Raw genomic sequence first — 18,750 nt, forward strand, 5'->3', positions numbered from 1 at the left:
TAAAATGAACAAACAAAATAACCACAGGAAATACATCCAGAACCATAATATAAGCTTCCTGATTGGACCCTTCTCTGCTTACAGATTTTCAATGGCCTCCAACTGTCTACAGATAATACCCCAAAATTTTAGCTTGGTATATAACCTTCCCAGGTTGTCTACAACAGCTCCATCTGCCAGTAGCCATAACATTTATAGAGAATATCATAAAGAAGATCTGGTGTTTGCAGTGGCCAGATACGGTGAAAAGCACAGGCATCACTCCACCACATCATAAATTATTTTATTTCTCTAAGTCCTTGGTTCTCAAAGTGGAGTCCACAGACCAGCAGCATCAGCATCATTTGGAGTTTCTCAGGCAGAACAGCAGGTCCCACTGCAAACCCAGTGACTCAGAATCTGCATTTTAACGAGATCACAGGTGATCCCGGAATGCATTGAAGTTTAAGAAGCACTGTTCTACATCTCATCAGCTCACCTGAAAATTAGGGGGACAATAGTAAATAAGAGTAAAATTGGAGAAGACATTCATTTTCCTCTCCTGCCCCTTTGAATCCCTCTCCAAATCCTGAGGACTTCACCATCTAAGTATCATTCAAGTATGCCCACCTCGCTCTTTCCCTTCACTACCTTAGTCCAAGTCCTCTTTCTGTCCAGATCTACTGCAGTGGTGACCCAAGTCATTACAATGACTTTTGACACAAATCATTACATCCACTTTTGTTTCTCTCTTACCTACTGCAATCAGAGACCTGCTGGGAAATGCAAATGAAATCAGAGCACAATGAAGGCTGAGAGCCTTGACCAGAGACCAGACCTACAGCCTCTGTGTTTGATCTTGCATCATGTTCCCCTGGCTGCCTCTACTCCAGAAGCCCTGGTTTTTGTTCAGCTTCTTGAACTAGCCATCAGAGGCGACAGGACATTTACAAAAGCCATCCTCCCTGCCTGTAGAGCAGGCACTCCCCTCTTGGCCTGGCTAACAGCCCCTCAGTCTTTAAATGTCAGCTCAAAGGTCATCAACCCTGAAAGGATTCCCAGGCCCTCCTCCAACGACCAACCCACTACCTGGCCCATCGGATGAGCCCCATACATGTTGGTTAAATAAACAACTATATGCGTTAATGCATGCTCAGTCATATGGTTACTGTGACAGCCAGAGTGATGCCTGTGAAGAACTTAGTACAGTGCCTGGTACAGAGCCAGAGCAAGAGCTCAGTGCTGTACCACTTGTCGAGTGTTTTGAATATTAGCCCTGCTAAAAACTAGACACCAAGCAGGTTCAATGTGGCTAACAAGTAGATCGCCTGGGATATTTTTAAACTTCTAAGCTTTTTCAATGGCCAGGCTCTGCCCAAGGCCAAGTAAATCAGAATCTTGTGGTGGAACCCAAGAATCTGAGAGTTTTTAAAGCTCCAGAAGGGATTACAACTTGCTGCCGTGATGGAGAACAACTGCCTTATCCGTCTTCTACTGTGGCCTCCGAGCCTTGCAGAGGAGTGCACGCTGAGTGACAAGAAGAGTCCTCATTATTCATGGCATGAGTCCATGGCCTCATTTCTCCCATGGATAGGAACAACAATAAGAATCCATGTAGCCCAAGTCCAGCAACTCATTTCCCTTGGGCCCCTTGACAGCAGCCAGATGGAAACTCTGTGCATCACCTAAGCCAAACTGAAACCCTTCCAGGGAAATCCAAGTTGCCTGAACTATCGCTGAGGCGAGTGACATGAGAAGATGATTCTGGCCCTGAGGGTTAAGTGCTGATTTAACAAAACTCATCAGGATTCCATTAAAAACGTGTCATAATTGTTTCACTGAAGCAATTGCTTTATGGAAGCAATTAATTTCAATTGCTTAAAATAAGTTAGACCTCCCAAGTGTTCAGCAGTGCTACAAGAAATAGGTGGGCTGGGGACCACCTGAACTTACCTCCTGCCACTTTCACTACTGAGGCATCCGAAGCATCAAGAGACCAAACTGTAGTTTGACAGGCCTCCTCTTCCTAATGACCGACCTCCATGTATGTAAATGCACATTTACGTACAGATACATTGCACTATGGGTTTCACTCATTTTGAACTTTTCAAAATGTGATGTGAGTGATGGGGATGTATTCATAGACACTTTTTCTCTTTTAAAGCCTTAAAACACATGCGCACTGGACCAAAACACCTTACTTTGGTCAGAAAAGCAGAATGCAGGCCTCAAACAATCTTAGCAACATTTAAAGTTAGAGTCAAAACCTACCAAGTCAGAGCTAATGCTAAGCCAACACAAAGGCCATAGAATTGTTATAAAAGGCACAGGATTGCTTTCTGGAAATAATATCCCAGCTAGCTAAATTCCTCCTCCTGTTTCTCCACGAGGGTAAATTGCAAAAAAAAAAAAACATGATTCATGAATACAAATTTTTCTTGGCTTTTTAAATCATACATTGGCATATTCCTCCTCAAACTTTTGCCAGATGAGAAAATGACATAGAGAATGACAATTTAAAAATATGTGTTCTAGGATGCAGACTTTTCAAGATCCTCAAATGAAAGGCACTATAAAAAGAGTATTATTATTATTATTATTATTATTATTATTATTATTATTATTTCAAGCACCCAGAAAAACCACAATCAATGATTAGCCATAACAATTAAACTAACAATAATACCTCTGTAATAAGCTCCACGATAATACGTACTTCATACTTAAAAGCTCATATTCAGTCTGATGGCATTAGATATACCAGGAGTTGAAGAGCAACAAAATTCACATTATCTTCCGCTTCAAAAGACATGAAAGGAGAAGGAAGAAAATGGGGCTATAAACAGCACTGGTAAATAGAAAGGGCTCTTAGAGGAAATGGTCAAGAATAACTCTCAGCTACTGGGAACTCAACAATGAAAACATGATGACTGGTATTTCTATCCTCACACATTCCTTCGGAGTCAGTGACTGGTCAACAACCATCGGAGGCCACAGATCTGAAGCCCTAAACTCAAGGCCACTTTACTCAGAGAAGGGGTATAATGCCCTGCCATGGCAACTTTTACTGGTATATGCAGAATAAAGGAAAGATTATAATTTTCAGGTTACAAATTTTAAAAAATAAAGGAGCGTGCATGTTGGGGTCGGCATAAGAGGTGGGGAGTTATCACCTGAATACCTCACTTGTCTCAGTCCACCCTGCAGATGAATAGATAACCATCAGAGGCTATGCTGTCCCCTATAAATATTCCCTAAGGCAGTTTCTCAGCTTCAACACTGTTGACATTTTGGTCTGGGTAAGTTTTTGTTGTGAAGGACTGTCCTAAATTGTAGGGTGTTTAGCAGCATCCTAGCCTTCACTCTGTATATGCTCATTGTGACAACTGAAAATGTTTCCAGACACGGCCAACTGTCCCCTGGGGACAGAATAACCCTGACTGAGAATTGTTAAATCTAAGGCTTTAATTCATCTCTTTCTGAGCAGCCAGGGGAAAAAAATGAGTTAAGAGTACAGACCAACCTCTAGGCTCTTCTTCCTCATTAGAAAAGGCCATGCATTCCGTTGCCAGACGGGTGCAAGGCAACAATCTTCCCACGGCACAAAACTCTTCTTCATAATACTTTTTGCACAAGCAGGTTTGTCATAAATCACACAGAAATTCTGAACCAGGCATCTGTCCATGCATTGTGCAGAACAGAGTTAATACAGCAGACTTGACACAGTCTATCCTTAGAAAGGCCGGTTTGCAAGGCTAGCATCTGGAAACTTGGGCTGGTAAACAGTTTCCTACACTGATATAAAATTTCCCTAAATAAGAGGAATAGCTACTGTGTCTTAACTGTTTGCACAAATAATGTGCTTTATGCCAAACACCTGCTTTCCTTCTGGAAATAGGGAATTTGGTGATGGACAATGTAGATGCGCCCTCAGCAGAAATTGATGCCATCTTTAATGTTTCCTTGGTAAACCATACTTGATGTTGCAGCTCATTGCTTACAGCCTGTCTAAGTCCACTGGAAGAGGACTCTTGGAAGCATGCACCTGATTTCCTCCAGACTTCAAACCAGACCTTTTAACTACACTGATTTTACTTAGTATTCTTTCACCTAGGTTCACCATAATCATGAGTACAACAATTTCTATGAATTCTATGAGTTTTTCCAGAGAATTAGGGAACCAGAGGGTAGTACTGGAGACCACCAACACATGCATTGAGATATATTTTATTGCATGCATCCATATATCAAGGAATTAAACTAAATCTCAGTCCTCATAGAATTTATGTGGTAGTGGCCAGGGAAGCAATTATTCTAGCATATGTCAAGCTTCTTCAAAGAAATCAAGCCTTGTGGCATGTCTTTCTTATTTTTATAATAGCTTTTTCTCAGACATTATTCATACACCATATAATTAACCCACCAAAATTGCATAATTCAATGGATTTAGACAACATGTGGCCTTTGGGACTGCCTTCTTTCATTTAGTATAATGTTTTCCAGGTTCATGTACTGTGTAGCCTATTACCAGTATTTCACTGCTTTTTATTGCTGAACAATACCCCATTGTATGGATATACCACATTTTATTTATCAAGTCAGCAGTAGATGGACATTTGGGTCATGCCCACTTTTTGGCTGATATGAATAATCCTGCTGTGAGCAGTTGTGTACACATTTTTGTGTGCATATATGCTTTCATTTCCCATGGACAGATGCCTAGGAGTGGAATTGCTGGTTATATTTATGTTAAACCATTTAAGAAATTTCCAACTGTTTTCAGAATCAGAAGCACCATTTTATTTCCCACTATGAGAGTTACAATTTTTGCACATCCTCACTAATCCTCGCTACCTGTCTTTTTGGTTAAAGCCATCAAGTGCATGGGAGGTAGTGCCTCACTGTGGTTTTGATTTGCATTTCCCTGCTGGCTCATGATGCTGAGAATCTTTTCATGGCTTATCATCCATTTGTATATCTTCTTTGGACAAATGTCTATTCAAATCCTTTACCCCTTTTTAATTGGGCTATTTGTCTTTTCATTATTAAGATTTAAGAGTTCTTTATATATTTTGGATACAAGTCCCTTATCAGATATTTGATTTGCAAAAAAATTTCTCCCATTCTGTGTTGTTGTTTATTTTCCTGATTATTTCATCTGAAGCATGAAAGTTTTAGTTTTGTGATGTCCACTTTACTTATTTTTTCTCACACTGCTGTACTTTGAATCTTATATCTAAGAAACCACTGCCTAACCCAAGGTCATGTAGACTTAAGCTTATGGTTTTATCAAAGAGTTTTATAGTTTTAGCTTTTCCATTTAGGTCTTTATTCCATTTCAAGTTATTCTGTGGATGGTGTGAGATAGGGATCTGACTTAATTCTTTTTGTATTGGATATCCAATTGTCCTGTGGCATCTTTTGAATCACCTACAAAGACATTTTCCTGTAATTTGTAGCTACACAATTATTAAACAGGTACCACTATATGGAATCTGGGTGTATGACCAAGAACCTGAGAACCTGTTTTAAATCTTTTGCATTTGGTCTTTGTTTCTACATTAGGAGTATGCTTAAGATTTTGCTATTTCAGGAGGCAGCTCTACTATTGTTTGCTGATTAGTACTACTATTATTAACTCATATAGTACTACTATTAATAGTAACTAGCAGCTATTTAGTGCTTAGTGTGCACTAGGAACTATTAACATGCATTAACTCATAAGCCCTTTACATGCTTTAACTTATATGACCTTTCCACCAACACCTCGAGGTAGGCAGAGCTCCAACTTGTAGATGATGAGACTGGGGGTGAGGATCACCAATGTAATCTTCCTCGGGTCACAGAGCCAGTAGGAAAAAGGGCAAGAAACTGATGGAAGGAGCAGCAAAAGTGGAAGAAGGTTTACTAATTTCTAACAAATAGTAGGTAGGCACATATATGCAAAATATCAACAACAACAAAAAAACAAACAAGCCAAAATGCAGCACTGGTCAGACACTGCCATTTCTGGCCAGGGAGCTGAAAACAAAGGGCTGGTCACCTTTTCTAATCCAGCAAAGGGCTAGAAACCTCTTCACTCAAGATGTCACTCAAGATTGATCTCCTTTGTCAACACTCCAGAAATGGCATTGATGGAGTGATTGATGAAGTGAGTCGATTAGAACTGTATGGGAAATCCAGATATTAAGTCAATCCCTTCCAATCTGAGAATTAGGAATTCATTAGCTAATAATATAATAGATAGTATCAATTTTCAAAACTATCCTTTCCCTGTTTGTCTATATAGGGCAAAATGCAAATACAAATAGCTTTGAACAGGCTGAATCTGCACAGCAACTTCATCTGGGGAACATTCTCTCAGAGGTGTGAAATTTTTGCTTTCACTAACTCACTTTGTTCCCAGACCTGGATGTCTGGTAGGGTGATTCTGGTCAGTTTTCAGGGAAGTTTTCACTCTTCCAACTTCAAATGGCTTTACAGAAGAAAATCCAGATTTCCTCACTTCAAGTCTAATTCTCTTTCCCTATACCGAGTCCTTAATAATAAACACAATGATAATAGCTAACCTTTATTAAGTCTTACATTATACAGCACTCCATCTAAGCACCTGAAAGATGACAAGTAATCTCTTTAATCTGAAGTGTATCAGTTAGGCACTAACATTATTCCCATTTTGCATAGGAGGGAAAGAAGATGCTAGAATGTTAATTAACCTGCATAAGAAGTGGAATGAGGTCTTGAACCCTGCAGTCTTTGACCTCTTAATACTGTCTCTAGTTGTTTCAGCAGAGAAGCAACTAGACATAAAAGGGTTAATAAGCCTGGCTAGATCAACCCCAAGTTGAGTTTTTTGTTTTTTTTTTTACGCTAGGCAAACTGTCTTCAATATACTTATAATAACTTTATATACCAAATAACATTTTGAAGTTTATTTCCTCCCTACACAGAAACATCACTGCAGCTCCCCTGGGATATTCAGCACTGTCTGTTTCAGAACTGGTCTGGCTTAGCAAGTATTGCTTTATCATTCTTAAATAAGAACCATTATAGAGAATGCAGAAAACAATTTCCCTTTCAGTTTCCCCACTTCTACCTGTATGGAGAAAGATGGATCCTTAAAGTGTTGAAGGAAAGCTCATAATATAATAAAAACTCAGCCTCAGAAATGTTTGAAGTCCCTCTGCTCTCTCCCTATATTTAGGAAACTACAGTTTAATATAGGGCTCAACCCCCCAGAGAATCCAATGTATCGAACTATTAATACATTCTTATATATTTTAACTAAAATCAACAAGAAAGAAATAGAGAAGCCAGGGGAGCTATGTCAAAGACATAATTATGATAAGACTTAATCCAGCCAACAGCAATGGAAGCAGACAGTGACTCTACAGCAATGTTGTTGTGTCGTCTGTATGGTCAGAAAACTACATCAATATAAATTGGGAATGAGGGAGGAGCCCCATTATAGGAAAGCAAAGATGACTTACTATGTGACTCCAGAAAATAAAGCTCTCCAGGAAATCAAAGAACATTTATCCTATCATTAAAATATTATCCAAATTTATTTTATAAATTGGAACCTGGATCAAATCATTGATAAATGAAAGAGTAATTTAAAAAAAGAGTACATTATGTCCACAACCAAATGGACAAAGAAATCTAAATTTTGTTTTCCAAAGCAGAGCTTAAACCTAGTGGCAAACCTGTAAAATTCTGTAGATAATTTTTAAATTCCCCTACCAGCTCTAAATTCATGGTTGTGTGATCAGCCATGTCATATTTCTAAGTCCTGAACACAAAAAAACCTTAAGATACATATACATTGCTGAAATACTCTATTTCTCAAGCTTTATCTTCACTAGTAGCCCTGTCAAAAAAGGAAGATTACTCTGGTCACTTCATTTTTGACAAATTCACATTAACTCATTTCTTCAAATGCTCATTAACATTTCTATTAACAATACTTCTGACCCTCAACACCCACCCTTTCAGACAGGTCAAAACTAAATTCTGCAGTTTGCCATTTAAGCTTTTCCCTCAAGTCTTTGCACATAAAATCTCATAAAAACAATAGTTTCTATTCCACTGAGATGAGACTGCTCTAACATTCACTATACTCTTCTAGATAAACTCTACATGTTACTTTTGCTAATCCCAGAAGCAGGAGGAATGCAAACTCAAATGTCTACTGCACTGGGCTGTACTATAAATAAATGAGTAAAAGCAATCTAGGTATGAGAAAAATAGACACCAAAACAGTTGACTGCATATGAAACATAATATCTCCTGTCCCTTTTTTGTAAAGGAGACTCCTCAAAGTTTATTTTCATTTTCCAAACTTTGCCAGAGACAGGTATAAAGAAATAGTCCCAAGACTGCAATCATGATGCTACATGGCAAACTGACCTTTGACCTCAGCGTTAGGAGACTTCAGGGAGAGGTGGAGATTGTGGCAAACTATTTCTGCTGTGGCAAATGCCACTCACCTCTAGCCTTTCATTGCCAACTAGGTATTTAGGGTCAATGTTGTGAGATCTTTCCACTTTTATAGGAAAGTTAGAAAACTTGGAGAGTTTACAAAAAATGCAGCGTTTTTTAAAATTATTTTCTAATTCCTGCATGAAATCTTCCATTTCTCCAATATATTCTATTTTTATATTCTAGGGTAGTAGACATCTAGGGTTTCTTGTTTGCTTCTTTTTTGCCAGTGAGCAAATAGACTGAGACGTCTGTTTTATGCCATCCCATAACCATGGTTTTACTTTTTTCACCAATACCCCTGACCCCAGCCACCAATCCTTTTTACCAATTCATGTCCATCACCTCCTTCAAGACTTTGGTCAAGAAAATACATCCTCCACAAATCTTCCCTATACAACTCCACTCTTCATTCCTCATTATCAAACTGTTTTATTCCTTCAGCCTTTATATGCACACTCTGTGCTTCATTTGTAAGCCTTCTGGCTCCTTCTCTTATTATACATAGACTACAAACCTCTAAAGCTGAGGACCCCATCTCCTATCACCTTCATATCCCTATGGACTTAGCAGAGTGTTATATATCCTGGAGGCATTACATGTATACTTTGAGTGAATAAACAGTCCATTTGTCTAATCTTACTGGGGCTTGTTGAGCTTACTCTTATACTTGGTGCATTTCTGTATCAAAACAATTGTCTAAGTCAAATCTTCACAGTTAAGGCAGTCTTGAAAATCCACTTAGCTGTACAGGCAAGGCAAAAGTGTTTATCCGGGCAATGAAAGAAGAAGCCATCTGTTGTTCTGAAGCATCAAGGCAACAGCCCCAATCCTGCAAACATTCAGTGTTGGAACATAGCTTCCAGATGTAAGCAGAGGAAAAACATGATTCAAATGCCATCTCTTCCATGTCCTGGGTCTGTGACAGACATCATTAACTGATGACAACTTTCTTTTAAGTTGATTCTGAATGCACCTTGAAAAACCTTTTTAATAGCACTTTAAATGGATCTTGTCTAAGAAACAGAGTTGGTATGTGAATGGAAAACACTGTAATATGGATGATATGCATCAATTTTATGCATCAAAAGAGAAAATGTAATACATAACTTCTGTTGCTTCTCAATTTCTTTGTGTTTTAGAAGCTGGATGATTTCGAATGGGAAAGTTAGGTACCTAACTTTGAAGAATTAAGTAAGAGCTAAAGAAGAAAAACTATTTCTAATTTAATGATCATTCCAGATTTACCTTACACATTACATTTTAATCCTGTATGAAAAATTTATTATGTGATGAAGCTGCTTCTGTTGTGTCTTGAAAAACATGCTAAAATATATAAAAGAATTGCTAACTTAAATAAATAAACAACAATGTTTATATTTATTCAAGGGGCTGTTTGTTTCACAAACATTGAACCAAAGCAACTTCAAACAGCTCAGATACAAAATGGCCAGCATCAAGAATTACAACGAAAAGCCAATTACCTTTAACTAAAGCAACCTTATTAGAATGTATTAAAACAAATGATCCCTCAATACCACAGGAAATGTGCTTGGATGATTAATCTTTCCACATAGGAAATTACCTTTCAGAGACTCTGTGCCTTTTAAGTCACATCCACAGACAATAAGAAACCAGTAAATGACAAATCAAGGCCCAAGGAAAAGACACACTAGCACAGCAAACATCTGTGACTTTTGTTTGCCCCAGAATGCATTTCTCATTATGCCAGTGTCAGCAGTCTTACTTTCCTTTGGGGAACCTCCTCTCCCCAGCTCTCAGGCCAAATGGCACTGATAGAGCTAAATTACTCCCCACCACCAAGACTGAGCAAGTGACAAACAGTGTACTTCATCTGATGAATGATTCAGGGAGCCAATCACTGATTCAAGTCAGTCCAATGCTACTGAATCCTGAAATTTGGCTGGGAGCTATTGAGAAAGAGGATTATTGTTTTGTTTTCTTAATTCTGCTGGCAAACTCAGCTGGCAAATTACAAACTTTGAGCTTCTGGTGGCCATCCAACCATCATAAAAAGAGGCTCTGCCTAAGCATGACACCAACCTGATGGAAGCAGAATTAGAAGACAGGAAGAAATTTCTGATGCCACCTTTGAGCAGCTAGATCCAGCCATTCCTGAAGGCAAAAGCTCTTTCAGATAAGTAAGCCAAAATCCTCTTACTTTATTAAGCCACAGTTAGAGCTGAGTTTCTGCAATTTGCAAATAAAAGATTCATAACTAAAATACATTTAGCTTATCTCTTATTTGGTGCTGAACCTCTAAGCTTTTGCATCACTGAGAAAACATAAATTCCAGTACTGATATGCTATTACCACATGCAGCAACCCTCCATTCCTCTCAGTATCTTTGTTTTGTCATTTATAATATAGGGGTTAAAATAGAGTAGACCACAGAGAGGATATACAAATGGCCAATTAGCACATGAAAAGGTGTTCAACAGTACTAGTCATTAGGGAAATGCAAACCAACTCTACAAGAGACACCATTTCACACCCACTAGGATAGCTCTCATCAAAAGGATAGACAATAGTGAGTGTTTCATAGAATGTGAACATTTTTGAAACCTCACACACTGCTGATGGGAAGGTAAAACAATGCTTTGGAGAACAGTTTTGCAACTCCTCAAAAAGATAAACATAAGAGTTACCATAGGACACAACAACTGCACTCCTGGGTATATGCAACAGTGAAAGTGTGTGTGTGTGTGTACACACAAAAATTTGTATACAAATGTTTGGTATACATTATTCATAATGGCCAAAAAGTGGAAACAACCTAAATGTCCATCTACTAATGAACGGATAAATGAAATGTAGTATATCCATATAACAGGATATTATTTAGCAATAAAAAGAAACTGAAATACTGATACATTCTACAACATGCAGGAACCTTGAAAACATTTGGCTAAGTCAAAGAAGCCGGTCACAAAAGACCATATACTGTGTGGTTTCATTTATGAAATGTCCACAATAGGGAAACCCATACAGACAGAAAATATGTTAGTGGTTGCCAGGGGCTAGTGACTACTAATGGGTATAGGGCTTCTTTGCAGGGTGATGAAAATGTTCCTGATTTAATTAGAAATGTTCTGGATTTAATTAATCTGAAATTAATTAGAAAGTGGTTATGGTTTCACAACTTGGTGAATATACTAAAACCACAGAAATGTATACTTTAAAGGGGTTAATATTATGGTATAGTAATTATATCTCAATTTTAAAAATAGTGGAAAAGACGGTAACCTATTCTGATTCTTACAATGGCCGTTATAAGAAATCCATGATGATCATTATAAAAATGACCATTTGGGGAAAAACTAAGAAAAAGAAATCCATACAAATGTAAAGGTCTATTGTTTTTAAAACTTCAGCAAATGTTTAGAGAATGGGAAAACAAAATTACCACACAGATTCTCTCAGGTGACTTGGATTCCTTTGTATCAAGAAATGGTCAAGAAATACATAGCAGGCACACATAAAAGCTATTTGGAGACCTCGTGAGGTTAACAGCATGCAGCATATTGTCACTGCCCAAGCCTGAACAGGAATATCGTTTATACCACCCTTTCATAGGTGTATCAGTCCCCCTTTAAATATTCAGAGTTTCCTTGTTAATAAACTACATTATGAGCTACATGCATTGTCTGGATAAACTGCATTGTCCAAAATGCTGCCCCATTATTACAGAAAATGCAGAATGTAATTAGTATTCCTCTTTGCATAAGCCACAGCTTCCCAAATTGGTGCCATATAAAGCCTTAATTAATAAACAAGAGCTGGGCCATGACCGGTTACACTTATCTGAATTTTACATTGTGAAGAAAGGGCACTATTCAAAATCCGTTTACAAATATCTAAATTCTGGCTAGCCTACAAGAAGACAATCTAAACAGAAAGCTTGAGAATTCTGTGTTGCTAATAACATTATGTTGGTACGCTAACAATAGCCAACTATTAACTGCTGGGATATAAAGCATCCTGATAAATGCTCAGAGTGGAATGATGATAACATTGTATTTCAGCTGTATTATATGGTACAATTCTTCTATTTGTTCATATGCATTTCCCATTTAATGGATGGGGGAGCCAGGGTGGCTTTTCATATCACTGTGAAGCTCTAAATGTTACAGAAGAAAAAAAAAAAGGGTGAGCTGGGAAAAAAACAAAAACAAAAAGGTTACATATGAGGTGGTGCTGGGTGGGACCAGGGTACATCATGATGGAATATAAGTACACAGTTCCTTTCTGCATTTCCAGCTGCTTGTTATTGATTTTCCACCAACATAACCCCAAAGGAGAGCCATTTATATAAGCCATGTGCATTGAACTAATATTTGGACCACAATCCTGGGTAGCCCAGTTTATGAGCCTCAGCTAAAGCGGCATTCGCATTAAACTGCACTCACCTGATTAAAATCCATCAGCTCTATCATCTTGAGGATCATACAGCACCTGCAGACTCAGCTGCAGGTTCTCTGCACACTAAGACTGACCATAATCAGAGGGCAGCAAGGAGTCAGGCTGGGAGAGGAAAGGGAGGGGCAGAGCGTGTGATGTGCGTTGAAGAGCAGATCGTATTAAACAGCACCAGTGCTCAAATCTGAAAAGAGTCCTAAGCCTACTGCAAATACAGAGCTGTGTGAACATGATAGTTCTTCCAACAAAGTCTGTAATATGGCTTCCAGGGGTGCTGTGAAAACAGGGTGGCTGAGAGAGCATTACAGTTCAACGAAGAAGGACTGGCCCTGCAATGGAGCGTGGCATCCCCAGGAAGCCGGGGAAATGGTCCCTGCTTCCACAGAACCAGCAGGGGCTCGTGGAGACTGAGCCTGGGGGCTTTCAGCAGCCTGAAAAAGCTGTCTAGGATCACTGCCCTTTCCATCAGTTCCAGGGGCAGGCACAGGCTCCGGGTGCTATCGGTCTGGGCAGGACCTGCTCACCGTGAGCACGAAGACGGTATCTGATTCAGTAATGGGCTGTCAGAGGCCACTTTCATGCATGTGAAGGCCTCCACCCGAGACACTGGGCCAAGCCCTAGATCTATACCATCGAGCTGTGTGATCTTGGACAAACAGGCTTACTCATTTTTCAGTCAGAAGGTGGAGTCAGGCAATAAGCATACATGAAATGAATGTATGGGAGAATGAGTGCATGAAACCCCTAAAACACAGTTTCTCAACCTCAGCACCACTGACACTTAAACCAGATAAATCTTTTGTGTTGGTGTCTGTCCTGTATGTTGTAGGAAGAGCAGGGGAGGAAATTTTTTCCTTTCTCTCCTTCTAGGTTCTGTGGCTGGTCTAAGAATTAAATTGACATAAGACAGATTAACAAGAGGACAAAAATCTTAATTACCTATGTATATAGGGGAGCCCCTCAAAGTTACGAGACTCAAAAGGCCAGATGATTGGGGCTGAGATACACTCAGAGCTAAGGAAAGGAATGGAGGGCTGGGGCTTCAAAGGGGGAAGGCAATCATGAGAAGCTGGGAAACGGAGGTGTTTGGTAAACCCTGCCATGAAGATGAGCCTCTTAGGGGAAAAGTGATCTCTGGTAACAGCTCTCTTCCTGGTGCAGGCCCCCTTTCTAATGTAAATATCCTTTGCAAAAAGGGTAACTTCTACTCTGTTTTCAGAGCTCCTGCTGTGTCTGCAGGTTCCCAAAATAATCGGACCAAAATTGTCATACTTTGGTCTGGCATATTCTGCTGCCCTTCAGACGTTTTCAGCATTGGTAGCCTTTACCAACTGGATTGGAAGAATGCACCCCCTCTCAGTTATGACAACAAAATAAGTCTCCAAACATTGCCAAAAATCTCCTTTGGACAACACCACTCCTGGGTGAGAATCACCCAGAATGTATCTAATGTATCTTCCAGAATTTAGGTTCCAAGAGTTAAATTAATACACCATTCAATGACATCGTGTCCCCTCATTATTAGGAAAACTTACACTAAGACTTTCCATATGACTGGAAGTTCATTTGGACACAAATTTTATTGAGCACCTATTATGAGCCAAATAGAAATATGAATTCTTTCCAATAAATAACAGAATATCCTTGCTATGTAATTAGATAGTTATGCTGTAAAGACAGACAAGAAGTCAAGAGAGTTGCTGTCATTTGACAAGGTATTTTTTGGTCATTTTGACTCTTTTCAGTTGTTTGCTGTGGGTGTCTATTGGTAGGCAGGGGAGCCTCCGACTGAAAGGACTGCCTTTATGGTGGTTTAGCCTGAGCATAGCCAACACAGACAGTTCTAGAATGGCACTGCCACTCACATGCTGTAAATATTGCAAATTGGGTGACCCCTGGTGATTCATTAACTCTCCAATCCTTAAGTTCTTTTCTAAGAAAAGGGGACATTATAGAGGTTAGCACAATATCTGCTATAAAACGAAAACTAAAAACAACAGCTGTTAGCATTGTGACTGATATTGCTGTTTCTCTATTTTATTATGGACTGATAATTCTCTTTTTATTGTAATAAAATACATAGAAATTACCAGTTACCATTTTAACCATTTTTAAGTGTACAATTCAATGGCATTAAGTACATTCACACTGCTGGGCAACCATCACCACCATCCATTTCCAGAATTTCTCTCATCCTCCCAAACAGAAACTCCCCACTCCTCCCACCCTACGGTGTTTTTTTTTTTTTAAACAAGTTCTTATCCAGCAAAATGCCTTCTGGAGAAATGAGGCCTGCCTCTTGTATGACAAAGACCCTCTCCTTGACTAATCCTCAGCCAAGCTCCCTTCATCCCTCTAGGCCTCAGCCTTGGCTTCACTGTCAGGTCCGCACAGCCTGGCTGTAGCAAGATTCGGTTTGGGAGGTTACATAAGTATAGGACAAAGATCTACTCTCAGTATCTGTCATTGTATCTGATCAAATTTCTCATTCCCTACCCTTGGTATCTGATCACCCTGGCCTGCTTCCAGCAAGAGTACTATTAGGTGAGTTAGTGGGAACGCCCAGCCCCCTTAGGAACCCCCACCCACTGACCCACTCTGCTCCCAGGCTGTAAATCCACACTTGGCTGTGCTTCATTCGGAATCCAACCCAGGTCTATACTGGGTTTCTTTCACCTGCTGCGAGAGCTGAATAAAATCTTTCTTTTTTACATCTTTGCCTACTGTTAGGCTTGGGTTTTCTTTAACAGGTATGTGGAATTAAAGGCAATTCAAATCCTCAGTACCCTGAAAACTGAATAGAAACAGTGCATCAAATGGCCATTTGGGGTTGTGGTGATGAGTATAGTTCCATCAACCAGCTCCTAGGAGTAACACGCAAGTAATTCATGGTATCTTGAGGCAATGAAGAGAGGATTCAAATATTAGTACAGTGGCTCCTGGCTGTGGATCCCTCTCATCATATTTACTATGAAAAAAAGTATACTCATTGCCCTTCCCACTTCATTGAGGACTGGAACATCTAATCAATATTATTCCAGAAGGAGCTCCTTGGACATATTTATTTGGTAACCTGGAATAGGTGGGAAAAGACTAGCTGTTGGGTTTAAACTATCAAAGGCATTCACTTTTCCACAGAAAGTGAAGAATGTCCTTCATCAGGAATCCATGTGTTATTGCATAAGCATTCTAGGGGAGAAACTTCTGGAAGACAGCCAGTGCTTCAAAATAGCTAAAGAGCTCCCTGATTTCACCTCAGACCTCTGCTTCAGCCCGCACTGTGCTTTGCCAAGTAGTTTTCTACCCACTGCCATTCCTGATTCTATCACAATTGAGTTGAAGGCCATGCAGACAGGAACCCTATCCGAGCTGCCAGCACCTTGCCGGATCATCTTCCAGCAAGTGGCCATGCAGCTCAGGATGCCCTGAAGCAGACTGCCGAGGAAACAAGCCAATGACATGAGCATTCTGTGCTCCACAGCCAAAGCCAGTTGTCAGTGGGACTCCCAAGACCATCACCACGTGGACTCTGCTGATAACATACATGGTACATCTGTCACCATCTGTCCAGCCATATTGACCTTGTAACATTCCCCAGGCAACTTCAATCCAGTGGCAGTTCTATGATAGCACCTGTGGATCCCTGTGCCTTGATGCTCTTTCCCTCTCCCCTTCTGATTCGTTCATTAGGACCCAGCAAAATATTACATCCTTTGAAAAGCCTTTATTGTAGCCCCCAAAGCAAAAGTGAAGATGGCTGAGTTGAATAGGAAACAAAAAAAAGGAACTATTGAAATCTCTAAGCTGAATCGTACTGCCCCGGCTTTGGGGGCAGTGTGGCCTGAGTTAGAATCCACCGATCAGCTGAGTAAACTGGCCTGGGGCCCCTCTTTTTAGGCTCTGAGCTTCTGCCTCTACTTGTGAAATGGGGATAATAAACATATGCAGCTTCTAAAGTCACGGTGAAAAATAAATTTTATGGAAAGCACTTAATATGTGCACAATAAAAAATAGTTGATACTATAGTTGTTGTTGTATTTTATTATTGTTATTAATATCAAGAGAAGATCAGCAAGTATGAGTCTCCCATGATGTCAGTCAAGACATATGGTATTGAGCTTGCACTGCGCTGGGTCTTGGGGACATAGGTGCAAGCAGGATAGTCACAGTCGGTACCTCATGAAGTTCACTGTCAAGCTCCGAGGTGCAGAAGTGTATGTATGTGTATGTGTGATGTGTTAGAGAGACAAAGACAGTGTGTGAGTGTGTGTGAGAGCATGTGTGTGAGTCTGTTTTAACCTGCACATTGTTTATAAATAAAACATGTAGCGAGCATATTAAAATTGGGTAACTACATACAGAAGTCCAAATTTCTGGCTTCTTTCTGAAAACATCAGAAAATCTGGGAAGAAGCAAGATCTTTCCCCACAGGCCAGCCTGCTCCAGAGAGCCCGCACAAGTCCCAAAACACAGCGCTGGCCCTCCGCCTGCGAGTGCCCACTGGCTTCTCTGTTAAAGAGACATCTCCCTCTGGCTGCACATGGTGGGGAGCCTGGGGGAAGTATGAGAGATAAGGAAACTGAGGGCACAGACCTAGAGGGCCAGGACTGAAGTGAGGAAGGAGAAAGACCTGCTCTGTCACAGGGTTTATTTGTCTGTCATCTCAGTTCACTTTGTTTGACTGGGCACAGAAAACCCTAGAGGGGAATTCTGATTCCAACGTGCTCTTTGCACAGCTAATTATTCAGGGCTCCCAGAAGGCCCCCAGAAGAGAACAATGACTTCCCCAGCAACTGCAGTTGGACTAGCTTAGTTCCTTTTCTTCACCCCAGGGGTCAGACACCGCAGACGGGGGAGCTATTTGTTTCTGTCTTAAACCAAATCTGCCCCCTAGTCACAGACAGTTGTTCTGACCTGACAGCCATTGCCATGCCCAGCAAAATTCCCCTCTCTTACCTTCCCGGGCAGCCTAGAGACCCAAAACATGTACTTTCCCTGCTGAAACCATTTACTTCTCTCCTTTGCAAATAGGAAGTAACATTCAGAAAAAAAACAAAAAAAACACTCTATGCCGAAGAATGGCATTCCTCTTCCAAGTGAGGTATTTCACGTTTCCTAGGTAGATAGGATAAAGACAAGCGGGGAGCTAACTGGGATGGAGCAGTGAAACCGCCAAAGCTCATTTGTACACAACTTGCTAATAAGTACCTGCAACTTCATTCTAATGGGGAATGTATGGCAAATCCCTTCAAAACAAGGAAACAGAAGAAAAAATACATATGCTCCATATAAACCCAATAACAGCAAGGAAAAAGCTTCCAGCAGCCCCAGAGAGACTGTTCCTACATCCACAGAACTACCATCGCCACTGGGGTCCCTCATTTTGAACAGAAGGCAATGGATGCAGTTGGCTGCTACAAGCGGCTGCTACTACCTTTTGTGTGTCTGAGTACATTTTCACTCTTGGCTGTTTCAATAGAAAGACTCACTGCGGTTTCTAATCAGCTAGATAAATCCCTCAAAGACAAAGGAAGGCCCATTTTCTGGTTACTTATAGTCAATTTCATTTATTCATCCAGTCATGCAAGGCTTATTTATTGAGCTCCTCCCTCAGAGCCAGGCACTGTGTGAGGTGCTGGAGATAGAAGGTGAGTCAAAACAAAGAGAGGCACTGCCCCAAGGAATCCAGGGGCAGGGAGACAATAATCCCAAGACCTCACAGAGAAAACCAACCCTCTGAAAGGTGTATTAGGAATCGGAGGGGAATTTGATACGAGGAGGATCTGTAAGAAAGAGATAGTCCAGCTAGGGAGAATAGAGGCAAAGTATCCCAGGAGAAATAACACTTGA

At 40.2% G+C, this 18,750-nt stretch overlaps 1 protein-coding gene across 18 annotated transcripts in view; it reads right to left on the bottom strand.

Moving 5' to 3' along the window:
- Positions 1 to 18,750, bottom strand: part of FHIT (fragile histidine triad diadenosine triphosphatase) — a 1,286,968-nt gene that overhangs the window by 833,406 nt on the left and 434,812 nt on the right. The window lies entirely within an intron of this gene.

This window comes from Manis javanica, chromosome 3, assembly GCF_040802235.1.
Source record: "Manis javanica isolate MJ-LG chromosome 3, MJ_LKY, whole genome shotgun sequence".
In the NCBI taxonomy this organism is placed as follows: Eukaryota; Metazoa; Chordata; class Mammalia; order Pholidota; family Manidae; genus Manis; species Manis javanica.